The sequence below is a fragment of the Rhinatrema bivittatum genome, chromosome 13 (assembly GCF_901001135.1).
Source record: "Rhinatrema bivittatum chromosome 13, aRhiBiv1.1, whole genome shotgun sequence".
Lineage (NCBI taxonomy): Eukaryota > Metazoa > Chordata > Amphibia > Gymnophiona > Rhinatrematidae > Rhinatrema > Rhinatrema bivittatum.
The window spans coordinates 13,363,287-13,386,541 of NC_042627.1; the positions used below are offsets into that span (position 1 = coordinate 13,363,287).

At 43.4% G+C, this 23,255-nt stretch overlaps 1 long non-coding RNA gene across 1 annotated transcript in view; it reads right to left on the reverse strand.

Moving 5' to 3' along the window:
* Nucleotides 1–627: 627 nt before the first annotated feature.
* LOC115075211 overlaps nt 628–23,255 on the reverse strand; it is a 41,798-nt gene continuing 19,170 nt past the window's right edge. The window contains exons 3-4 of the long non-coding RNA XR_003852463.1: nt 10,216–10,334; nt 628–1,028 (exon numbers count right to left, since the gene is read on the reverse strand). This is a non-coding gene — a long non-coding RNA (uncharacterized LOC115075211). The remainder of the gene's footprint in view (nt 1,029–10,215; nt 10,335–23,255) is intronic.

Below are 23,255 nucleotides of genomic sequence, written 5' to 3' on the forward strand. Positions count from 1 at the left end.
AGAATTGAATGAGAAGAGTTTGCTTTTCCATTTTTGTCAGGAGGAAACCTTTTCGCCAACAATTTCCTACCCACCAGAAGGAGAGGATTTTTGTATTTGTGGAAGCATTAGGGAGTACCATCTGAGAAACTGAGATTTGTCCATCTAATAGGAACCCACTTTTCAGCGACCTAGAAGTGTGGGTTATCCCAGGCTTCCCAGCCTACAGGGACACTGACTCAGAACTAATAGAGAAGCAGGTACTTTGGACTAATTGTTTTGTGCAGAAATTATGGAATTTTTATTTTCCAAATTGGACTGTGAACAATTTTTCCCTTAGTTTCAAAACTCAGCTAAAATCCTTCCTTTTTCAGGAAGCATATTTTAAATAATACGGCTTTGCTGTCTGCTGTTTTAATATTTTATTTTTTACATTACAGGTATGTTCTTTTGGAATTTTAGAGATTTTTTGAACATCTTTTAGTGTTCATTAGGAATGCTTATATGAGTTGTAAAGGAATCTTGTCATGTTCTTAGCAATGTTTTTTGTATGCTTAACTTTTATTGTGAATGTCCTTTATGTGAGCCGCTTAGGGAGTTTAAACGGGTTATAAATAAAGAAACCATAACCATTACCCTACAGTAAAGTTTATTTTTGAACACCCACCATCAATGTCAAGCCTGTTTCTTTTACAAGAAAGTGCCTCAGTCTGGGACATCTGAGCTGCGAGTAACAACTTGTGAGGGAGTTGAGATACTTTGGAATGCCCTCACCCCATGAGTCTAGGGGTCCTGGAGGCTTGTCCTCCTCCCCCTAGAGGCCATCTGCGGAATTTGGACGGTGCTGGATTGAGAGAAAAGAGACCCGGGCGGAACAGTGGCCCCTGGAGACTGTTGTGCGCCTCTGCATTTCGGGACGTCCCCGAAGAGGAGGGTTACATATGATTCTATAGTGCTCTCAAGGAGTTCCCTAGAGTGCCGTAGCTGAGAATATACTGCTGGCATAATCCACTCTTAGGACGGAGAGAAGAGTCTTCTTTGGAAGAACCCTAGAGTGCAAATGGAAGAGAAAATGGGAGAGAGATGATCACAATATCAGTGTAGGAATTTGAGAATCTAAAAATATTGGGAGCAAGTGTGAATCAGGACCTGTCTCCAGGCTGAGGGCCTATTGCTATCCAGGTAATTCATTGTTTGATGTCACAGTATTTATGAGAAACTTGAACTAGGAGTTAGTGCTGGCTTAAAACTCTGCTTCCGGTTCAATGAAAAATAAGATTTTGCTTAACCCATGACCTGGTATGGAAGGGCCCACAACTTTTTGTATCTACTGCAACATCATTGTTTTTAAAAATAACTCCACAGTAAAGAAAGTCCTTGAGAACACAGTCTTCTTGTTACGGTCTGGAGTTACATGGGAAATTTGAGTTCCAGTGGGTCTACCAATAGGGTTTAGGAGCTGCCTTCCACCCTCTGGAGAGAACACATGTAGAGCCCATCTCAGTGACCCTGGAAGCTTGTGGATTGCCCTTATAGTTACACAGAATTATACAATTGAGTTGTCTTTGCCTTAGAAATTAACAATGTTGCCTGAATATTCTTGACCTCTAAATTTCTCAATAAGACAAAAGTATTTTGTATCCTGTTAAGATAATTATAATGTGTTTGCCTGCTCAAATGTGTTTACAATTTGATTTTGAAACTGTGCTTAGTTATTTTCTCACTTTTCACTGTATTATTCATGTAAATGTTGTATTCAATTGGTAAATTCAGCTGCAGAATCTGTTTTGCTAGGACTTTAGAAAACCAGTGGCCCTGTCTAACAGTCAATGATTAGTCCATATACTGCAGGTCTGGGAGAGGTCAGAGAAATCCTTGACTGTGAGGCTTCAGAATCAGCTGCTACCCTCTCTCGCAAAATACATAAATACATAAATAAAGGTGTGTATCACAATATTACTAAATGTGCCCTGTGCCCACTTCTTGTCTCTCAGCAAGGAGTCCCCTACGCATATATTTTATTTGAAATAAACCATAAGACTGTTGCAATCTCTTATTCAAGAGCTTATTTTGGAAAGTCCTCTATGGTTTCACTCCACGGGTTGGCCGGGATGCTGCAGAGGCAGCGTTCACAGCCCCTGGGGAAGAGACTCCAAGTGCAATGGTGATTCCTAGTGGCCAGATTTAGGGCACACGATTGCAGGCTTCCTCCGATGCACGGCCCCTAGCCAAGAACTACTGCCGCAATGCCCGGACTAAAGCAAACTGGGAGGGGTTATGAAACAGGAGATAAAAAATCCCCAGGTAATTGCAAGTGAAAGCTCATGGTTGGAAGCGACTCCTGTGTTAAGGGACGACAGTCGTCATTTACAGTAATATGTAACAATAAAAGGATCTGGGCGAATTCTCTAACTCCTCTGTGGATTCTTCCCTTTGCTGAGAGCAGGGAGGATGCAGCTGCAGAACGTGTCACAGAGAGTTTGCAGTGAGTGTGACAGGATGTGTGATCAGATCGGAAAGGGTGTGACAACAGCAGGGTTCTCTGAAAAACATGCTGGCAAACCTGCACATTCAGCATTTCACAGTCATCACCTGCCCTGTCTCTCTCCCCATCCTTGGCCTCTTGGATGAGCTTCTCTGTGCTTATCAAGGGGCTCTCATAAGCTCTGCTCTTTGAGATGCTTGTTTGCATGAAATAATTTATTAAGGGGGGGTGGTTTCAGGAGCCCCACCTGGCACATTCACTGCTCCTAACTTTCCCATCACCACTCTCATGCTTCCCACTCTCTATCATCCTCCTCCTCTATCTTTTTTGCCCTCTTTCGGGCCGATTCAGTAAAGTCCGCCACTCGCCTGTGCGCGCGATTCAGTATTTAAATGAGGCCCAGCGGTAGAAACAGGCCCGGAGCGGCGGCTGTCAGCAGGTTTGACAGCCGACGCTCAATTTTGCCGGCGTCTGTTCTCGAGCCCGCTAACAGCCACGAACGTGGAAACCGGACGCCGGCAAAATTGAGCGTCCGGTTTTCGACCCGACAGCCGCAGGCCGACTTCAAATTTTATTTATTTATTTTTTTTTTTTACAACTTCGGGACCTCCGACTTAATATCACCATGATATTAAGTCGGAGGATGCACAGAAAAGCAGTTTTTACTGCTTTTCTGTGCACTTTCCTGGTGCCTGAAGAAATTAGCGCCTACCTTTGGGTAGGCACTAATTTCTGAAAGCAAATTGTGCAGCTTGGGGGAAAGTTGCAGAAAGTCCATAGGGCTCAGGAATATATACAAATCTTGAGAACTGGCTGGCTAAAAACCCTTTCTTTGTAATGCAAGGCAGTGTTAAGAACAGCCGGCAGTGAAGCCTGCACAGCGAAATCAGACTAAAGGGGACATCCCTTGAGCGCTGAGCTAAAATTCCCAGGAGCTAAGTTCAAATCCACTTTTTTTTTTTTTTTACTATCTTACAAAATCATATTCCCTTTGCTCCCGGGCTGTTTTTCTTTATTCTTATTTCATTTTGTAAAAGCGCTCGAGAGCAAAGTGTGCTCTGTCGAGCCTTGTTCCTTCTGTTGTAGGAATGTGAGTGCAGGATCGCCGTGTTCTGGGGAAAGCTTCTGTCTCTGCAAATGAGCGGCCTTGGCATTCCTCCTGGTGAAATACGAGAGAGATGCCCTCTTCTTATCAAGAGGAGAGAAAGAAAACAAGGACATCTGAGGCTCCCTGGCTGTCTCTTCTCTCCTCCTCCTCTGGGAGACGGCGAAGGTCAGGGAAGCTTCCTGACTTGTGCACTTCTCTCATCTTCCCAAGGGGCTTTGCCAGACTTTTTTGGCAGAAGAAATAAGGTGAATGCTGCACATAAGAATCGTGGACTGAAAACCAAAGTCAGGATGATGCATGGAAATAAATGCTGAGCCGTAACCCCTGCCTCTCTCCCACATTAATTCTGCTCAGAACTTGGCACCAGGGCTGGAGGATACAGGGAGGGTGAACTTCACAGCAGCGGGCGGGCGAGCATGAGCGTGCATCCGTTGGCCCCGCGCCTAGGGGACGCGGCCATTCTATAACATGCGCGTGTTGCACGAGAGCCTGACCGCGCGCACAAGTGCATGCAATTTTAAGTGGACGCGTGCGATGCCACTTCTACCACGTAAGTGGGGGGATTTTAAAAGACACGTGCACAGACGCCATTGCTAGATTTTCCAGTTCGTTCCCACTTCACCCAGTTGAGAGAGAGAAAGCTTTCAAAGCCCCCTAGTTTAATACCCTTCCTTCCCTCCTCTCAGACCCGACACTTAAAACCCTGCTGATCTGTCTAGATTTTTTAAATGTTTTATAAGTTACACGTTATCCACAGCAGAAGTAAAGTTACTTTTCATTCCTGCGCAGTGACAAATATGCACGTAGCCAGGCGGCTTTTAAAATCCAATCAGATTGCACCCATATTCTCACATCCCTAATTTCGTTGTGTGTCAGGCTTTTAAAATAAAGGTGCCACAGCCTGTATTTCTTCTGTCAGTCACCTGTTATTTATTTATTTTAGAAAAATTATACTCTACCAATAGTCCATTTACTGGGCAGTGAGCACCTGAACCTCAAAGTGAGTTGACTGGGAAAAGCTGGAAGACGGGGCCCTGTCTGTGAAGCTGGGGCGCAGCGGGACTGCTCGGTATAAGCTTTTAAAATAGCTTTTGCTGCTAGAACTTGCATTGGGAAATCTGAGCAAACCGGATTGCAATCCCAGGGACAATGCAAGACTGTTGCAGGGAAGGTAACATTAAAGCCCTGGAGGCTGAACTCCTGTTTATATAATGCGCTGTTAATTTACCTTCTGGGTCAGAGATGGAATAAAGTTAACCCAGATTTCTGGGCTTAGTGTTGGTCTCTCTGGTGCCTGTCAGTGTGGTTTCAGACCTGGCGTTCCTGGCTGCAGGGATCCTGGAGTTAACGCCCCCAGGTCCAGGACCACGTTGGCATAGCACCATAAATCAACACCAGCCCCAGACATGCGAGCTAACTTTTATTCCATCTCTGACCCAGGAGTGCAAGCATAAAAACCCCCCCATGAGATACGTACTGGGTACCAGAGTCTGTAACCAGCAAGCCAGAGACCCTCTGCCCTAGGACACCCCCCCCCCCCCACCCACGTAATTACCCTCCCACCCATCCACTAACCCAATCCCCATTCTCCTGCCCTCAATCCGCCCACCCATAACTACATACTGCCTCACCCACAAACCCCCCACCCACATAACTACCCCAAACCTTTACCCTGCAGCCCCTCCATAATTACCTTTCCTGGCTCCTCATGCCTTTTCAGTTTTACGTACACAAATCGTATTTTATATTTGCTCCTCATGTTGAAGCCTATGTAATAAGGCTGCGTGCACATTTTTTACCTGTATGCGTGTATATTTTGTAAACTCCTGATGCTTTGCACGCTATTAGCTTACTGCATGGGGAGTTAACTCATTCTTCAGCCAGAAAAGGTGCACTGAAATTTAGTTCCCATATTTTGCTCATCTTGTATTACATTGGCCCTTGATAAACAAATAACTAATGCTAGGAAGGAAAAAGAGAGATCCAGAGAGGATGGATCATACTATGATCTATGCTGTCTGGAGAGGGCTTTGGGGAGCACAGGGTCACAAGCCACTCCTACCATTAGTCTGCTCCCCATGCAGTTCTTGCTGGAAACTGTAGTCATCTTATTTCATCTAATGACCTTTGATAATACGTTGAAATCTTCTGCTGTGCGTGCAGCAGTAGCCAAGAAAGCAAAGAGCATGCTAGGGATTCTTAGGAAAGGAGAATAAAACAGAGAGCATCGTAATGCCTCTGTATCACTCCATGGTGCGACCTCATCTTGAGTACTGTGTGCAGTTCTGGTTACCACATCGCAAAAAAAGTTATAGCAGCATTAGAAAAGTTACAGAGAAAAGGCAACCAACATGATAAAGGGGATGGAACGATTCCCCTATGGGGAAAGCAGAATGGAACCAGTAAACGTTAATCAGTTGTTTACTCTTTCGAAAAGTACAAAAGGCCAGAAGACACACAATGAAGTTACTGGATGATACATTTAAAACTAATAAGAGAAAATATTTTTACTCAATGCATAATTAAGCTCTGGAATTCATTGCCAAAGGTTGTGGTGAAACCTATTAGTGCAACTGCGTTTAAAAAAGATTTGGACAACTTCCTGGAGGAAAAGTCCATTAACCATTATTAAAGTAGATTTGAGGAAATCCACTGCTTATCCCTGAGAATCTCTCTACTCTTTGGGATCCAGCCCAGTACTTGTGACCTGGATTGGCCACTGTTGGAAACAGGATAGTGGGCTTGATGGACCTTTGCGTCTGACCCAGTATGGCAAGTCTTATGATCCAGGTCAGGGCTTCCCAAACCTGTCCTGGGGACCCCACAACCAGTCGGGTTTTCAGGATGTCCACAAAGAATATGCATGAGATATATTTGCATATCCATGGAGACTCTGCATATGCAAATTTATCTCATGCATATTCATTGTGGACATTCTGAAAACCCGACGGGCTGAGGGGTCCCCAGGACAGGTTTGGGAAGTCCTGATCTAGGAGAAAAATTGATAGCTTTTCTCTTTTTGAAGGCAACTCCCCTTAATCATAGTGAAAACATTGCATTTTCTTTCTTTTTCTTCCACCCTAAAGCTTTCTTCCCACAGTCCATGTCCGTGGAAGGGTGTGAGCTCTCTCTGCCCCACTGAATCCCCATTTTAAGAGCTTTTGAAATGTTAGCATTTAAATAAAGCAGGGAAAGGGAGCTCTGGTCTCAGAGTCAGGGCTGGATTTAAACACAGGCAAGTCCCTAGGGTGCCAAATCCTGAAGGCACACCCTGCTGCTCTTTGATTTCTGAGGGCAAATCCCCCCTGTTCCAGTCCTCTGCCTGTGGGCCCATAACCTGAAATCTGGCCCTGCCTGGAGTGCCACAAGCAGGTCTGGTTTTCAGGCTCTCTCTATGAATATTCAGGAGAGAGATTTGCATGCACTGCCTCTATTGTATGTAAATCTGTCTCATGCATATTCATTGTGGATAGCCTGAAACCCCACTCCAGGACTAGAGTCGCCTGCTCCTGATGCAACGGCAATATAAGAGCGAGCCAGCCTAAAGTTCCTGTTTGAGCTGTAACTCACCCTTCTCCATCTCTACACTTATTTTGCTGAGGCATGGGAAGTCTGTGGGGGATGGTTGGAACAGAACAGACTCAAAATTAACACATTTGTAAGACTCTAAATACAATTGTAAGCAATATTCAAACACAGCCCTATTTAAAACAGCCACTACAAGGAAAAGGTGAGAAGCTCCTGCAGCTGAAGCCAGAATGTGAACACTTGGAAGGGGATGTAGGAGACGACATGGGGGGAATGTTAAAAATGTGCGGGATGAATTCCTGTCTGCAGTTCAAGATAAATATTCCACATTAATGTGAAAAATGTGCATTTGGGAGAAGAAAAATGTGCACGAACAGATGTGTGGGAAACCCAGAGCAAAGGGAACTAACCACAAGCAGAACCAATGAAGGGGGAGCTGGTGCCCTCCACTGGCAGTTATTGGCATTACAATCCACAAATCCAAAAAGATTAAATGTCGATTATACACATGTGCTGGAATTAGCATACATTTAGAGCTTGTGAGCAACAACGTATTAGTCAAAGCTTCCAATTTTTTTTGGCTGACCATTCAGTCACTTCTCATCTAATCATTTTTCTCTGTGTTGTAGGGTGCAGTGTATACAATGTCAGGGTGGTCTAAATAGAGGTCATAAAAAGCAACACCATTTTCCTATTCACAGCTCTGGTAATCCAGTTTTTAAAATATCTTTAGCTTTCTCTGATATTATGAAACTGGCACATGTAAGCTTCATTTATGCTGTCTACCTTGAGCTAGATATTTTGTTCACAACTAAAATAAATATTTTAACGGGTAGATGTGAATCGGTTATTTACTCTTTCGGATAATGGAAAGACTAGGGGGCACTCCATGAAGTTAGCATGGGGCACATTTAAAACTAATCGGAGAAAGCTCTTTTTTACTCAACGCACAATTAAACTCTGGAATTTGTTGCCAGAGGATGTGGTTAGTGCAGTTAGTATAGCTGTGTTTAAAAAAGGATTGGATAAGTTCTTGGAGGAGAAGTCCATTACCTGCTATTAAGTTCACTTAGAGAATAGCCACTGCCATTAGCAATGGTTACATGGAATAGACTTAGTTTTTGGGTACTTGCCAGGTTCTTATGGCCTGGATTGGCCACTGTTGGAAACAGGATGCTGGGCTTGAAGGACCCTTGGTCTGACCCATACTGGGTCAGACCATACTGGGTCAGAGTGCCCGCTCTCCCGGCACACGCACAGGACACTCTCCTGTGCGCGCGATACAGTAAATAAATTTATTTAAATTAGGGCCGGCAGTAAAAAGAAGCGCTAGGGACACTAGTGCGTCCCTAGCGCCTCTTTTTGGACAGGAGCGGCGGCTGTCAGCGGGTTTGACAGCTGATGCTCAATTTTGCCGGCATCGGTTCTTGAGCCCGCTGACAGCTACGGGTTCGGAAACCGGACGCCGGCAAAATTGAGCGTCCGGTTTTCAACCCGCGAGCCACGGGCCTATTTCAAATTTTATTTTATTTTTTTTTTACTTTTTTAAACTTTCGGGACCTCCGACTTAATATCGCCATTATCGGATAGTTCAGTACTTATTCAGCCCTCTGGCACAGTTCAATGCTGCTTATTCAGATAAACATTTATCCACTTAAGTAGCAGTCACCTATCCAACAGGCCGATACAGTAAGGGGTAATAGAAACGAGGGAAGTAAGATTAGAAACAGTGCATCAGACATTGTTTGTTTCTAAAATTGACCTTGGAATAATTACAACATTTCTTTGTCTTTCAGTGCAGCTCAGAGTTCAACTTCAAAAACCGGCAGTATTGGGTCGTGACCTCCCGGAAGAGGGGGGAAGAGAATAAGGCTGGAAACACAAAGGCACTGTCGTTGTGGGAAATTATTTGACTTCAAGTCACCAACTAAAATGAAAGGAGCCGGTAGCTAAATTCCCATGGAAGGAGCTCCTTGCATGTGTGTAAAGGGGTAATAGCGCATCCAAAACACGGTTCAAACCCCCCCAAACCTAACAGCACCCGCGACATGCAAATGCATGTTGATGGCCCTATTAGGTATTCCCGCGCGATTCAGTAAGTAAAATGTGCAGCCAAGCCGCACATTTTACTTTCAGAAATTAGTGCAGTTTTAACTGCTTTTCTGTGCACTTTCCCGGTGCCCGGAGAAACTGGCACCTACCTTTGGGTAGGCGCTAATTTCTTAAAGTAAAATGTGCTGCACATTTTACTTACTGAATCGCGCGGGAATAGCTAATAGGGCCATCAACATGCATTTGCATGTTGCGGGCGCTGTTAGGTTCGGGGGGTGGGGGGTTGGACGCACGTTTTAGACGCACTATTACCCCTTACTACTTACTGAATAAGGGGTAAAGCTAGCGCGTCGAAAACGCGCGTCCAAATGCCGCTAACAGTGCGCACTGTACCGTATCGTCCTGTTGGATAGGTGACTGCTACTTAAGTGGATAAATGTTTATCTGAATAAGCAGCATTGAACTGTGCCAGATAGCTGAATAAGTACTGAACTATCCGCTAGCGACTACCCGCTGTCAGATAGCCCGATGGGTCAGTACTAACTTATCCAGGTGAGTGGATGCTGTTATTTACCCAGATAAGTCAGCACTTCCGTGGACATTTTAAAACTTTTCCAAGACATTTTCCCCCTTTTTTTTAGGGGTTTTTAAGTGCCAGTGCAGTAGCACTGCAAACTCATTCCAGCTCTGACACAGGGGTTAAGTTTTCAGCACTAAGAAAGGTGGGCAGGTCAGACGCAGGCTCTCAGCGTGGGGGAGGGCTGCTTAATGCCCTCATTTGCAAGGGATTTCCATGCGAGGTCACTAAGCAGTACTCCCTTTTAGAAATGCACATTTTCTGGGCACAAAACACCTTGCTGCCTCAGCAGTAACTTTTTTGCAGCGCAGGAAATGCACATTGAAGGGCAGGCAGAAAGGTGCGATGGGCTCAACGCACCTTTCTGCATTGGCCTTTCGGTTTCTAGAGAATGGTGCAGGGAGCAGCTGCCAATGTCTGCAATCTCAATTTACAGAGAATGGGGCAGGGGAGAGCTCCCAGTTATCCCAGTGCCAGGAGTGATACCTGTAAGGGGCTTATTAGTCCTGGCTGTCGGAGCCTCAGAAAGCAGTGGTCCCTTCAGGGAATGACAGTAGCGCTGTTAGCCAAAAGCAGAGTCCCTGGCTTCTTCAGTTCCAGCCTTCCTAGAGATGAGGGAAGTAAGATTAGAAACAGTGCATCAGACACATTGTTTGTTTCTAAAAATCGACCTTGGAATAATTACAACATTTCTTTGTCTTTCAGTGTAGCTCAGAGTTCAACGGCAGTGGTGGGCCGTGACCTCCCGGAAGAGGGGGAAGAGAGAATAAGGGCTGGAAACACAAAGGCGCTGTCGTTGTGGGAAATTATTTGACTTCAAGTCACCAACTAAAATGAAAGGAGCCGGTAGCTAAATTCCCATGGAAGGAGCTCCTTGCATGCGTGTAAAGCTCAGTGTCGCCAGCCTCAGCAGGCTGCAGTAGTTTATTTTTCCTTCCTGCCTTGGAGAAGGCCTCAGACTTACAGAAAGAAAGGAAAGAGTCCATAAAACACTTCAGCCAGCACCCTATTTAATTCTCCCTTGCAAGGGTCTTTTTTCCTTTCACTCCTTCCTCACCCAGTGTCACCAGTCAAACCCTACATCATTCTCTGGGTTCAGACCGCCATTAATTCTTGAGGCTTTTTGATCCGACTCCCAGAATGCTATGAAATATGAGGTAAAATACTGTCAGGCCGATGCAAGACTGACGCACTAAAAACGTGCGGCCAAACTGGACGCACTTTTTTTTTTTTAACGTGCGCAGAATCACCTCTTCTGGGTGCCCGATGCAGTATGCAAATGAGCTGCCGGGGTTAAAAAGGACGCGCTAGGGATAAATTGTGCGTCCCTAGCGCGTCCATGGCTTCCGGCGCCCAGGAGAAGTGACAGTGCAGCGAGTGAGGAAAACGGATGCTGAATTTTACGAGCGTCCGTTTTCCTAGCCCGTGCCCAGCCCCAGGTTAGGAAAATGGGTGCTCGTAAATTGAGCGTCCGTTTTCCTAATCTGACCGTCAGCAAGACATTTTGTTGATTTTTATCTTTTTACGTTGCTGCTACCTGTGGTTCCTCCGACAATATCGCCACGATATTAAGTCAGAGGAACCACAGAAAAGCAGTGTTTTCTGTTTTTCTGTAAACGCCAGCTCCGGGCCTGGTGATCATTTTTGAGGGTAAAAATGTGCGTGTCAGGCGCACATTTATTTGTTACATAAGGGGGTACTAGCTAATAGCCAAATCAACATGGAGGGGAAGGTGCGGGGGGAGGGGGGTGGAGGGAACGGAGGCAGGCTGCGTGTCTCGGTGCGTGCAGGCTGCCGATTTTGCGCAGCCTTGCGCACGCCGACCCCGGATTTTAAAAGATACGCGTGGCCTCACGCGTATCTATTAAAATCCGGCGTACTTTTGTTTGCGCCGGTCGCACGAACAAAAGTACGCGTGGGCGTAGTTTTTTAAAAATCTACCCCAGAGAGATGGCTTGCATGGGGGAACTGGAGGCGAAGAAAGAGAGGTGCTGGGCAGAGGGAAGAAAGCGCACCCCATGGGGTAAGGAGGATTCTGGGCAGGGGACAGAGAGAGGGTGCCTGCCTCTGGCCAAGAGGAGAGAGACAGAGAGAGGAGGGTGGATGTTGCTGGGCAGGGTGTAGGGGAGAGAGGGAGAGGGAGAAGGAAAATGCTGTGCTGGAGCTGTCGCCACCGCCAAAATGTTGGCAGCGTAGGGGAACCTGCCCTGGTCCACGCAGTGACCTTCAGTGCGGGTTCAGTACTACTGCGGTGCTAGTTCAGGGCAGCCAAATTACAACATGGAAATGAGCAGCAGTGAATTGGTATAAACTGAATGCTTGGGTTGCAGGGCACCTGGGCTGGATAGGAAGGTATTTCCAGAAATACAGGGAAGGAGCAGGAGGGGGCAGGAGGAGCAGCAGCTGCACAATATGAATTCTGAAATCAGGTCGCAGCAAGTCAAAGAATAAAAATGGTCCCATTTTTTTGTTACAGCATTAAAAAGTCGTCAGAGCAAGGAAGGCCAGAGGCCTCGCACATCGCCAGAGGCAACGTCTCGCAAAAAGGGACTGTTATCAGTTTTGCACCGGAGGGGATCTTGTTCTGCCCCCCTCATGATTTATAGGGAGCTGGGGTAGAGGGGGGGTACAAGCTAGGAGTTCTCCGCATCGGTTTCATGCCATCAAGCGCTGGGTCTTTTCTCCATGGTAGCAATTAGTGACGGAGAGGATGGGCGAAGCTCTGATTCTTACTGAAGGACAAGGAGAGCAGGAAGGTTCTAGGGGAGAAAAAGCACATGGATCGCAAATGTCCTTACTTTAAACTAAGTGGCATTTCAACCATTGCCGCTGGGCTCTGTCCCAGGGAAGGCGAGCCTCCCCTCCCACCCCAGAGAAAGGGAAAGGATTCAGGCAGCTCTCACGCGATGAACGAGCCCCACTTACTGCATGCCTAACGAGTCAGCGTCTATTTGTTAAGGGGCACAATTTATGAACTCATAAACTCCGCAGATGGTGGTGTGTGATCATCACCAGGATGCACATCATTTCATTAGAGCTGTAATTTATAATGCTGCCTTAGGCCAGCTCTTGTGACTGAGCATAACTCCAGCTACATTATCTTAAACAGTTGGGGGGGATAAGGGTGCCAGAAAGAGTTAGAACTAGCCTGGTCTATCCAGCTCCAAGTCATCTTGAAGTTGTGATCTGCTCAATGCATTCCTCCTGTCCTAATGAATTCCACTAAATTAGGGAAACAAATGCTAGAGCACTTTTGGATGGCACAAGGAATATAACCATGTAATCTACACTGTACATATCATATGCATTTACGGTGATTTAGAAGTGATAAATAGGATGCACATTTGTTTTCTAATGAAATGAAAATGAAACATGAAATGATTTTTTAAAAAGCCAGATTTCAGGTGGCCTTTTTTATTTCAGAAAATGAAATTTCCATCTCCCTGCGCTTTTCCTGAAGCCCCTCCTCCCCCATGCCCCCGGACACCTCTAATAATAACCTCCATGGATGTTCCACGGTCAAAATGGAGTAAGAGTTCCTGCCCTGCTGAGTCCCATTTTTAAAATGGAGGCAGCCGACCCTGAGGCCAGCGCCATTTTGTTGTACAACTGTACAGCATAAAGCCATACCACAGAATAGCGTTAGCCTCAAGGCCAATCAGCTCGATTTTGGAAAATAGGACTTGGCAAGACACGAGCATCTGGCCTTTGTTCCTGCCCCATTTCCACTGAATACCCCATACAATGAGTGCGAAGGTCAAGGGAGGATGGGCACATAGGAGAATGTGCAGGAGGTGTGGTAGTGGGTTCAATTTTTAATTGTTAGTTCCTTTCCTTTTGTTTTTTTTCCTGGTTTGCTGTTTATTTAGTTTCTAATAAATGAAGTAAACCAAATAAAAACAACAAATGAAAAAACCCAAAAGTGAACATTTTTTCCATGCACGCACCTATTAATTAGGCATGTGCATTTGTTGTTTCATTCGTTTCATTAATTTTGACAGTATGTGTGTATCTGATGAATAGTAGGCACACTAAAATGAATGGTGTGCACATATGTAATCGGCTCATACATACACGCATACCATCCATTTTGGTGCTCCTACTATCCATTCGTCAGATACACGTGTACCACTGAAACAAATGAAGCAAATGGAGCAACGAATGTACATCCCTACTAATAATAAATATTGTTACTTGAACTAGATGATATATACTTAGATTGGCATCACCTTGAATACTGTGTACAATTCTGGTCGCCGCATCTCAAAAAAGATATAGTTGCGATGGAGAAGGTACAGAGAAGGGCAACCAAAATGATAAAGGGGATGGAACAGCTCCCCTATGAGGAAAGGCTGAAGAGGTTAGGGCTGTTCAGCTTGAAGAAGAGTTGGCTGAGGGGGGATAAAGTCTCGTATTGTATTCTTTGTTCAATGGGTAACCAGTGTAATTCTATTAAGGTTTCAGTGATATGGTCTCTTTTACTTTTCCCACTTAAAATTCTTGCCGCTGTGTTTTGTAGTATCTGTAATGGTCTTATTGTGGTGTATGGCAGGCCCAGTAGGAGGGCATTACAGTAGTCGGTACTGGAAAAAATTAAGACTTGTAAGACTGAACAGAAATTGGTGGGCATTAGTAGTGGTTTTAGTCTTCTAAGAGTCATAAGTTTGGCGTATCCTTCTCTTACTTTTTGAGATATGTGTTGTTTCATACTTAGTTCTGGGTCAATTATCACTCCCAGGTTTCTTACTTTCTCAGCTAATTGTATTTGTTGGCTGTTGTTGAGTGTAATTGGGTTCTGAATGATCGTTATGTTTTTTCGTTCTAGGTGTAAGAATTCAGTTTTCTCTATATTGATCACTAGTTCCATTTGGTTTAGAAGTTGTTTTATTATATCTAGGTACATGTTGGCTAAGTTTAATGTTTTCTCAATTGTGTCGTCAATTGGGAGTATTAACTGAATATCATCGGTGTTCTTAGCATATTTGTAGACTGGGACACTTTATAGGCAAGGGCAATGAATGTTACTATGAGATCAACTGCTTGACCTGCTTCCTCAGAGGTGCTGATCCTAAACACATTTCTATAGGCCTCTGAGTCGCTGCTGAGCGGTGCTTTGTTAACCATATTAGAAAGAACTTCCTAGGCTATCCAGCAGGCATAGTAGGGATGCCATAGCAGCATACAGCTTTCCAGAAGAATCAAAACCATCACTTTCTCAGCAAGGTTGGTGATCTCATTTACAGCTGGCTGGAGTTCCTTTGATTCATAGGTGAAGAATCCAGGTCTGCCTTTAGCAGGCACTGGAATCTTAGTATGTTGCGATTGGGCCATTGGTACATTCATTTTCAAGGCTACCTTCTTCAGATGTGGCAGAAGAGCTGTCCTGTTTCAACAGAGTTTCCAAACTTGTGCTGCTTGCTCAGAATGGGCTGACCCAGGCCTGCTTTACTCCACTCTATGCTTGCACATGTAGTCCTGCTTTTCAAAGGGCGATCAGAACCGCAGATCCCAGTCTGCAACGAGGTAAAATCAGAACTGGATAAACCTGTCCTGGTAAAATCGAGCCAGTTTGAAACCTTTTCGCTCAGATAATACGAGTCAGGCTGTTGTCCCGACCTGCCTTCCGCCTGTGGATTCAGGAGCACCGCACGGGGCAAAAAAAAAAAAAAAATCACATTCCCTCCCCTTCCCCCAGCTCCTATTCCCCGTTCTCTCTTCTCCATTTCCAACCACCTCTCTCATCCATTCTGCAGCAAAACCCTTCTGCCCTCCTATTAGTTTAGATTCATTCAGAGTAGGCTAATAAAAATACTCTGTAACTTGGAAGCTTAAAGAAAAAAAGCTGTCTGGGCAAATTGGAATTCAATTGGTTTAACACAGCGAGTATTTTACTGCAGTCAAAACTGGAGGCTCTTATTAAAGAGCCTGATGGAATCTCCAAACAGGGAGCGGGTCCTCCTTACGCACGCGTTACCTCTGACATATTTATGACTCCAATAAAGTCTTCCATCTGGTATATTTTAAGAGAAAATTGAAAATTTATCCCTTTCCCTTCGTCGGTGTGTCGTGTGCACAGAGAGGAGTCAGGTGGCCCCAGATTACCGGCATCACTGAGGCTGTCAGTTGACGTTAGGCCCCAGCTGTGATTTAAATTTCAATACTTTGCACATTAACGCTGTTGTTTTTTTTTGGTTTTTTTTTTAGAAGTGGGGAAAGTGACAGGGAGAAGCGGGAGAGGCGATGGGTTTCCATTCTTTCTTTCTATCGCAGGGGGGGGGGGGGTGTGCGTGGGTTAGCGGGATCTTTGTGCTTGTTCGTCGTCGCTCACTGAAGAGTATTGCCTGTCTCTACGGTCGCACTGACCTGCACGCCTCCGGCATTATGGTCTGTGCAGCTCAGCCACATCGATGATAATTTGCATTTATATATTGCAGTATATTTCATTTCAATGGGTTCCAAAGTGACAAGTCACTTATATTCAGAGCCCATTAGAAGCACCCCCTTTGGGGGTGACAAGCTCGACTGCCCAATCCAGTGCATGGGCTGCATGGCAACATCCACGGTGAGGGTGGGGGTGGGGAGGAGGGGATTATTTTTACTTTATCTTTGCCTAGCGCCGTTAATGTATGCAATGCTGCGCATGGTTAATGCTGATGAGACAGTACAGGGATACAATGAAAGTTTATACAGATAGCATAAGCATGAGGTGTTTCTGGATCTAGGAGCTTACACTTTAGGTGGGATTAAAGGGATACATGCAAGTGACATGAGTTGGGAACAGCTGGTGAGTTGTGGAAGGTTACAGATTATACAGAAGGACCTTTCTGAAGATCCGCATCTTTAGGTGGAACTCCACGTTGGAGAGAGGGAGAGGGGCCTGATGTATTGCTTAAGCATGTGCAAAACGTGAATGTATGGTTATAGTCTGTAAACCTTATTTGGCAGGGCAGAAATGATTGTATATATTTATTTATTTATTTATTTATTTATTTGCAGTTTTTATATACCGACATTTGTTTAGTAACCTCACATCGGTTCACAATTAACAGAAACATCGCAGCTGTGCTAACTAGAACAAACATACGCAACAGTGCTTTACAATAAACATTTACAATAAACAATAAACTTTACAATAAACTGGAAAGGAAAAATAAAATAGCGGTACAAAGCAAATTGTATGATGCTCAGACCCTCCTCACGCATGTAGGCTAAAGTCAAGGGAACTCTGGAAAACAGAAAAAAACTGGGGTGAGCGCAGGCCTTAGTGACATATGTCAGTGTTCTCAGATTGCTTTAATCTAATCTGAGCAGTGCTCACAATGGGGTCCATTTTCAGTCACTGTCCAGCCAGCAAAGTTAGTCGGATAAGTTTATCTAGTAATTTTGTTGGGATATTCAGCTGTGCAGTGGCTTGGCTGAATATAACTGACTATCTTTGGGCAAGGCGGCATATAAATAAATACATAAATCTTAAGAACAGCCAGATAACTTTATCTGGCTAAGTATAGGACTACTGTACAGCAAAATACGAGTTTATCAGATAACTTATCTGGCTGAAAAGTCCCTGGATTGCCTCCAAGTAATCTGGCTAAGTTTTATCTAGCTAACTACATTTGGGGACGATGCAATTTTTGTGTGCTGAAAGCGGGCACTGAACACTCAGCGCCCACTTTCCTAACGCGTCCCCAGGCACCCCCCACGCGCCTTCTTGACAATGGGAGCCTGTGAGCGGTCGGCTGTCTGCCAGTTTAGAAAACGGACGCCGAATTTATTGGTGTCTATTTTCCTATTCGGTCCACAGCCAGGGGTTCAGGAAATGGACGCTTGTTAACTGAGCGTCTGTTTTCTGAACCCGACCACTGGCACTTTTTTTTTACTTTTTTTTTTAAGTTTTTTTTAAAGATTTTGTTCCTCCTACTTAATATTTCAACAATATTAAGTAGGAGGATATATAGAAAAGCAGTTTTTTTCAGCTTTTCTGTACAACGTTTGGGAGCGCTCAGCAATTACCACTTGCTCCGGGCAGGCGTTAATTTCTGAGTGCAAAAATGTGCATCTTTTTTTTTTTGCATTCAGAGTGAATAACTAATAGCCTCATTCACATGCATTTGCATGTGACGAGAGCTATTGATTTCGCTGCGCATTGGACGCGGGTTGTGGAGGCGCCTACACAACCAGTGTCCAACTGCGGGTTAAACAGTGCGCTCAGCTGAGCTCACTGTATTGCATCGGCCCCTTAGTTGGATAACTCGGAGGCGGTCAGCCAGCAGGGATTTTCATATCCCGCCATTCGTCCAACTAAACCAAACAAATAATGCAGGGTATGGAGCCAGTTTGAAGAGTTTTGATAAAAACGTGCAAGTATCTTGGAAAATCCAAGTAAGAAGCGCTGCACTTTATGTATTATATGAGAAAGCACTTGGAAGACGCTGCCAAAATTTGAAATATGGAGAACACTAATTGAAACAGTATAAATAACATTTCCCCTGATGTTTGGTTAATTGAAACACAGATCCATGTTGGGTTATACTGTAACTGAAAGTAACAAGAAGTTTTTGATGAACACTGGAAACAGCACAAGCACTGTAAAGCATTGATATGGAAGGCAAAGAGACAGACCAAAGAATAAAGGCGTCTTCAGTCAAATGCACTTTTCTGCCTGCATCTGAACGCACATTTTCTCTGCACAAAACTTCCTGCAGATGCAGGAAGGAGATCTGCGCACAGAGAGTGTGCGTTCCTAAACAGGAGTACTGCTTAGCTCCCTAGCGTGGAAATCCCATGCAAATGAGGGCTTTAAGCAGAACTACCCCATGCAGAGAAACCTTTTCTAGCTCTTGAAAAGTTCTGGGCAAGCAGGCCTGGAGGAGTGAAGGACATATTTATCCCCTTTTTCAGGAAGGTGGCTCTTTGACATCATCGCAGAGGATAGTGAACGGGATTTGGTGTTACAAGAGGTGATTGACACATATGGGGATTGAGGTAATCCATTATTCACGTTTTTAAGTGGGATATTAATTTCGTGCTTTTGCGATTGATGTTGTGGAATAGTTACTAATTTGGAGTTGATGTGAAAGAAGATTTCGTATGGACGTAATAGAGAACTTATAATTTTGGGGGCGATAAAGGTGGCTTACGTGACGGATGACGTGAAAAAACATCAGTTGAAGCCGACGTGAAAGAAGACCTTGGAAGGAACCATGTAATTTAATGACGTGGAGGAGACACCAGAAGCAGTGGACGTGAAAGAAGACTGTGGATTACAAGTGGCGGCAGGGTTGTGATTTGAAGAGAAACAACCCGGACGTTAAAGAGGACTGAGGTTCTTGGTGATGTAACTTCCGGTTTTATGGTATAAGAGGATCACCTCTAGCGGGATGCCATTTCAAGAGCACACGCAGCTCAATGGGGCTGACGTGAATTTAGGATGAATACGTAAGCCAGGAAGACAAGAAGGCTCAATTTGCAGCAGTCAACACGGAAGACAAGAAGGCTTGATTTGCATCAGTCAATTCTCGCATCAGTTAATACGGAAGACAAGAAGGCTCGATTTGCATCAGTGAACACGGGAAGACGCTCTTTCAATGAGATACTGAAGGATACCCCCTGAAGCAGGACTTTCTGTCCGAAACATGATCATGTCGGGTGACCAACTAAGATCGGAGTAGATGAGTATCAGAGTTCCTCTTGTATTTTTGGATATTGTGAATATTGTGAGAGAAGCGAGAACAAGTGAGAATCAATAATACTATACTGAGACTTTAGAGATTTTAATAAAGAAATTACAAAAACAAAAAAATGATGTTATAATTAAAGCAAGGTGACCCTGGACCGCAATAGAGTCTGTGACATTATACAGACCCTCAGAGTAAGGGGCCCACACATATACTTGGCTAAATATTTTATATTAGTTTCAAATTTACTGGTTGTACCAGTTATTTGTATTTGTGGACACACATTATGGGATCAGCCAGAGATCTATAAATATTGGTTCATCCTTGGGCAATGGTGCAATTTTTTGAATAACACATTTTCACTTTTTTACCCTTTTAGTATTTTTTGTTTTATTGTAATAATTTACAAGTCAAGTAAGACCCAGACCTTTCTATTAACTAGTTGTTGCCTTTTTCTATTTATAGGTTGGTTCTTCCCCCCTTTGTTTGAGAATACAATAGCACAATTGACGCATTTACAAGATTTTTAGAGCTCTCATAGATATTCTGTGTGTATTTTGCAGATATGCTATGATTGCGGATGTTTTATCGAGAATTTATATATTGCAAGTAAGATTGGTTTAAGACCATACTCGGTCCAAACTCATTAATCAGAGGTAATTCATTGTCTAAAATTTTTTTATAGTAATTCAAATAGAGAATTATTTTATTGAAATACATTTAATTCAAAAATCTTTTTTACATAGTAATTTCAATAGATAATCATTTCAGTAGATAATCATTTTACTTAAATATATTGCACTTAAAATTATTTTTTAAGATTCTTACAAGACTTTTACTTAACATCTTACTTCATGACGTATATAGGTTTTACACTTACCACATTTTAGACATATGTAGCTGCTCTAGCTCTTGATCTCCTTTATATGTTCTGTTTCATGTCACCATTTTAAATGTTCTTTTATATGTTTATATATTAATATTTTATATAATTGATTTTTTTAATTGTGTATGTCTTTTTTAATTTTTCTGTATTTGGTGTTATTTTACTATAGCCCCTGAGGCAGCCACCAGATGTGTGGCGAAACTCGGCTGAGTCGGGCTTTTTTTTCAAAACATGTCTCCACTACAATAAATATGTTCAAAGACATCTGGCATCTATCCTTCTGTTGTTTCCTCCACGGCTAACATAGATCGCCTTCCTCTTTGCTTCTTGGGTCTATCGCTTAAAAGTATTACAACTCATCCAAAATTCTGCTGCATGTTTAATCACTACTGTTTCCTCTAGTGATCATATAACTCCAGTCTTAGCTAGTCTTAATTGGCTTCCAATAGAATGGAGAGTGTGATTTAAAAATCGTTCCCTCATTTTTAAGGCTTATCACAATCTTGCTCCTTCTAGTGTCCAAGGCTTAGTTCAACAATACCTCCCTTCTTGACACCTATGCTCTTCAGCAAAATTGTTCTTAGAAGTACCATAAGAACAGCTCACTTAGCTGAATCCAGGGACCAGATGTTTAGCATAGCAGGTCCCAGACTCTGGAATTCCCTTCCAGATGTGATTAGTCTAGAAAATGGCTATGTTCGCTTTAGAACATTTTTGAAAGACCACTTCTTTGACCTCACTTTCCTTATTTTGGTTCTATTTGTGCTCCCTCCCCAGATGATTTTATGCCTTTTTGTTTGCTTTCTTTTCTGATTTTTTTGTAAGGTTGTTTTTACTTTGTATGTGAAATTGTTATCCACTGAGATTGGTGGATCAGCGGGCTATAAATGATACAAATAAATAATCAGTAAAAAAAAATGGTGCCGTTGTCATTGATGAATATATAACAATCCACAGTATAGTATAGTAAATAAACTTAAAAAATGAGCAGAGAATGATTCCAAAATCTAAGACTGTTTATTCAGTCCTTGTAATACTAATGTCCACAAAGTGTATAAAGACATGAAATTATTCAAAGTTGTTAAATCACAAGAGGATTGTGAAAAATTGCAAGAGGACCTTGCAAAACTGGAAGATTGGGCATGCAAATGGCAGATGATATTTAATGTAGACAGGTGCAAAGTGATGCACATAGGGAAGAGCAACCCAAATTATAGCTACCCAATGCAAAGTTTCACATTGTGAGTCACCACCCAGGAAAAGGATCTAGGTGTCATCGTGGATAATATCTTGAAATCTTCTGCTTGGTGTGTGGTGGCCAAGGTCTACTAATCTGGTAAAATGAAGTCTCTTCTGAAAATGAATCAAAAACTATAAAACATTTCTTGAGCTACCACTGTACTGCTGTATCATAATGAAAACCATCAAAATGTCTTGTCACATTTGATTGTACTCCACCATAAGAACATAAGGACATAAGCTCAGCCATACTGAGTCAGTTCAAATGTCCATCAAGCCCAGTATCCTGTTTCCAATAGTGGTCAATCCAGGTCACAAGTACCTGGCAGGATCCTAAAAGGTCAACAGATTCCATGCTGCTTAACCAAGGGATAAGAGGTGGATTTTCCCAAGGCCACCTTAATAATGGTTTATGGTCTTTTCTTCCAGGGACTTGTCTAGCCACACTAACAGCTTTCACCACATCCTCCGGCAATGAATTACATAGTTTAATTATGTGTTGAGTAAAAAATATATTTTCTCCTATTTGTCTTAAATGTATCACCTAATAACTTCATTGACTGTCCCCTAGTCTTTGTACTTTTTGAAAAAGTAAACAACCAATTCATGTTTACTCGTTCCACTCCAGCCATCTCTTCTCCAAGCTGAAGAGTCCTTACCTCTTTAGCCTTTCTTCATAGGGGAATTGTTCCATCCCCTTTATCATTTTGGTCGCCCTTCTCTAAACCTTTTCTAATTCTGCTATATCTTTTTTGAGATGTGGTGACTAGTACTGCACTCAGTATTCAAGATGAGGTTGCACCATGGAACGATACAGAGGCCATTATGATATTCTCTGTTTTATTCTCCATTCCTCTCCTGATAATTCTTAACATTCCATTTTGGGAGTTTGCATTCACAATTTTAGAGAGAAAGCTCCTCTCGTGAATTGCTGGGTAAGAGCAGCTATCTACTGGAGGATGTAATCTGCTTTGAAGTGTCTGAAATGTGGAATATAAAAAATAAATAAAAGATGTTTGATTTGCTGTCATTGAAGAAATTCATCTGAGAGGGGTCTCTCACAAATATTGGTTCACTGTGAGTAATGGTGGATTTATTATTGGCATACAGTACATCATAATGGTTTAATCTGGGATCTAGAGTGACAGGCATTTCTTTAATAATGAAGTCTTTTGGGGATGTTTGTCTCCTTTTTTCCTTTTGTACTTCCCCCTTCTATTGTGACATTAAATTCATTTGAATTTGCCACAGATTTAGAAGACCTAATGCTGATTGGCTGCAGTTTCTGAAGGAATTTCATTGGCTGCAGTTGGTAGGCTGTGTCCATTGGTTGTTTTGAGGCACAAACCATGTTGTGATTGGTCATTTTGGAATTCTCTGTTCACCTCAAGTGTTGACAGTTAAGGCTGGAGAATTGATCGGTTGAACCCATGGCTTTGGATGCCTGATGCCAGGTGTTGGTGTGAGTAGTTACCCTCTGTTCTTTTCACAATAGCCTGCCCACTGCCGATCAACTCCATTTGTCCCCTAGAAGCTGCTCTTCATGTCTGTGAGCCCTCCCCTCTTTTACTGAAGCCAACCTGCTCAGTGCTGAGTGGGAACAGTGAAGGAAACACTGGCAGTCTGTACACTGGATGATGCTGGGTGGGGAAGGGGGTAGCCGCTCCCTGGGGCTGAGCAACTTTTCCAGTTCTGGTGAGGGGAAACTGCTCCTAGCCTCACCAAGG